This window comes from Oryctolagus cuniculus, chromosome 1 (genome assembly GCF_051225735.1).
Source record: "Oryctolagus cuniculus isolate XC-2025 breed Fujian yellow rabbit chromosome 1, ASM5122573v1, whole genome shotgun sequence".
Classification (NCBI taxonomy): Eukaryota; Metazoa; Chordata; class Mammalia; order Lagomorpha; family Leporidae; genus Oryctolagus; species Oryctolagus cuniculus.
This window is the reverse complement of record NC_142867.1, coordinates 47,800,314-47,803,652: the sequence shown is the minus strand read 5'-3', so window position 1 is coordinate 47,803,652 and position 3,339 is coordinate 47,800,314.

Sequence of the window (3,339 nt, the reverse complement as noted above, 5' to 3'; positions counted from 1 at the left end):
AAGACACGTAGAAACGTGATACGTGGCTGCTGGCGTCAGCTCAAAGGGCGGGACTAAGCCCTTCGCCAACCAAAGAGACGCGGCGCAGCAAACTGCGGGGTGTGGCTAAAGGGAACAGCTGTTTCTCCGGCTGCCTGGGCGCTCGGCCTGTTGGTCTGGGTTCTCCTTGTGAGCACTGGGTAGGGGAAGCGAGGAACGGGGTGGGGTGCGGAGCGGCACCTGCCAGGCCTAGGTTCTGTGGGTGTCGCAGGTGGGTGCTCAAATCCGGAACGGAGGGGTCTCGAGCCGGAGATTTCAGTTACCGGTTTCTAGGCGCTCGGGACGCTGCGTAGAGACGAACCAACAGACCTGGCGTCTGGGATACGCTGGTCCGGGCGCTTGCTGTGCGCTCACCTCCTCCACAGATGCACGATGCCGGATGTAGAGACTGGCCCTTACTGTTTTTGCCCATTTAGATGACAGACTCCACGTAGGGCAGATGACTTTTGCCCGGGAAGAGGGAAGGAACAGCTTAGGTAGAGACCCAGACGACATAGGTGAACATACTGGCCCATATTCATTTCGAGCCTACTTCTGGCTTTCATTTGAGAGTTGTCTTGGGTCTGTAAGGTTTCGATTCAGTGAATCAGACAAACCTGGGCTGAGCTTAGAAACGGGCTTGGGGTTGATCTGGGGTTTATGCCCTTTGGAAAATCCGTCCAAGATCTGTTAAGAACAACATGCCTTGTGTGGTGAGCTAATCCTGCCATCTTCTCTCCCATTCCTCCAATTTGTCTGTGACTTACAGGACAGAGAACAAGTTTTATCTTAGGATCTGGGGCGGGGGGAGCTTCATTGGCCACAGACAACTCCAGCCGTGTGGACTTTTGCTTGGCTTGGGCCACAGCATGCTTTTCTCCCTGTGACTCAATGAATTTCTTTGTCTTTTTCACTACAATGTTTGCTTTCCAGCTCAGGCCAGTTTCACAGCTAGCTAAGGCAAGTGTTCCACGTTACCAGAAGGGCCCCTTTGCGCTCAACACCTTTTTACCATTCCCGCTTTGGCTCCTTTCAGAATGTCCCTTCAACAAGTTCCCATTGTTCTCATGGTAGAGACCAAAAACCTAACTCTCACCGTTTTTTTTTTTTTTTTTTTTTGACAGGCAGAGTGGACAGTGAGAGAGAGAGACAGAGAGAAAGGTCTTCCTTTGCTGTTGGTTCACCCTCCAATGGCCGCCGCTGATCCGAAGGCAGGAGCCAGGTGCTTATCCTGGTCTCCCATGGGGTGCAGGGCCCAAGCACTTGGGCCATCCTCCACTGCACTCCCTGGCCACAGCAGAGAGCTGGCCTGGAAGAGGGGCAACCGGGACAGAATCCGGCGCCCTGACCAGGACTGGAACCTGGTGTGCCGGCGCCGCTAGGCGGAGGATTAGCCTAGTGAGCTGCGGCGCTGGCCAGCTCAGCTCTTTGTATCCTGGAGTATACCCAGCTCTCTTCCCGTCCAGGAACTTCCCATATATTCCCCTCTGCCTGGTATGCACCCCTCTAATCCATCCGCTGAGCCAGCTCCAGGTCATTTTCCAGTACTCCGTAAGTCTTTGATGGGTTGGTGATTATCGGGGTTCAAGCTCCAGCTCTATGGACTGCTGGGTATTCTATTACCTTCAGCAAACACTTGATGTCTGTACCTGTCTTATCACCTATGAATGTAAACTAGCAACGATAGACTTGCTGTAAAATAATGTGTGCAAGGAAGATCAGTACCTTGCTGTTATAGGCGTAGTTGTGTTCATAATTCATAGCCTGATGTCCTAATCCCCAGTACCTCAGAGTGTAAGATAGGTTCTTGAAGGAAATAATGAAGTTTAAATGAAGTCATTAGGGTGGGCCTAATTCAGTATCCTGGGTGCTCTTGTAAGAAGAGAATATAGAGATAATGTATGTCATAGAGGGAAGATTGGGTAATAGTTTGGGTGTCCCCCAAAGGCATGTTAAAAAATCTTGATCCCCCCAATCTTACATCAATGAATTAAAGATGGAACTCGGCCGGCACTGTGGCGTCCCGGGTAAAGCTGCCCCCTGCAGTGCCGGCATCCCATATGGGTGCCAGTTTGAGTCCTGGCTGCTTCACTTCTGATCCAGCTCTCTGCTATGGCCTGGGAATGCAGTGGAAGATGGCCCAAGTGCTTGGACCCCTGCACCCATGTGGGTGACCCAGAAGAAGCTCCTGGCTTCTGGCTTCAGATGGGCCATTGCAGCCAATTGGGCAGTGAACCAGAGAATGGAAAACCTCTCTCTCTCTGCTTCTCCTCTCTGTGTGTAACTCAGACTTTCAAATAAATAAATAAGTCTTTTTTTTTTCCAGGTAGTACTATTTTTATTTGTGCAGACAAAAAATGGAATAATTCTTTTTTTATATTTTTTTTTAACTTTTATTTAATGAATATAAATTTCCAAAGTACAGCTTATGGATTACAATGGCTTCCCCCCCCATAACGTCCCTCCCACCTGCAACCCTCCCCAAATAAGTCTTAAAAGAAAAAAAAAAGGTGGAACTTAATCCAGTTATGGGATCTGAAAATGGAATCTTGGGAAATGATTGGATTGCATTAGATGACTAGGGTGGGGCCCTTTAATCCAATCGTGGTGACTTTTGGAGCAAGCTCATCATGTGATCCTTCCTCTGCACTCCCTCTGCCACCCGCCACCCTCATTACACACTAGACTGACGTGGCTCATCAGGACCGCAAACTTCCAGAACCATGAGCCAAAATAAATAAGCCTTCCTTGATAAATAGCTCCTCTCGAGTATTTGTTTTCCTGCCTAATACACCATGTGAGGACACAGGACACAGCTGTTTACGAGTGAAGGAGAGGGATCTTCAGATGCCAGCACCTTGATCTTGATTTTCTAGCCTCCGTAATGGTGAGAAAACCAGTTTCTGTTGTGTAGGTCACCCAGTGTATGGTGTTTGGTTACTATAGACCCAACAACCTAATAAACCATCATGTGGTAAGTGCTCAGTTAACATGAAATGTCACTTCTCAAGGAAACTCTCCCTGTTTTATAAATTCTTACAGCCCCTTTACTCAGTGAAACTTTCAGTCTATAATCAAATATTTATGCCTATTTCTTTTTTTCTGATGGGTCTCTCTCATGCTAGATGGTAAGATTTGCTGGAACAGGGACAAGCCTATTTTACCTGTCACTGTTCCTACGCACAGCCCAGTTTCTTGCTCAAACATATAAAAGCTGCAGTAAACAATTTTTGGGGGGACCGGTGCTGTGGCATAGTGGGTAAAGCCACCACCTCTAGTGCTGGCATCCCATGTGGGCACCAGTTCGAGTTCCAGCTGCTT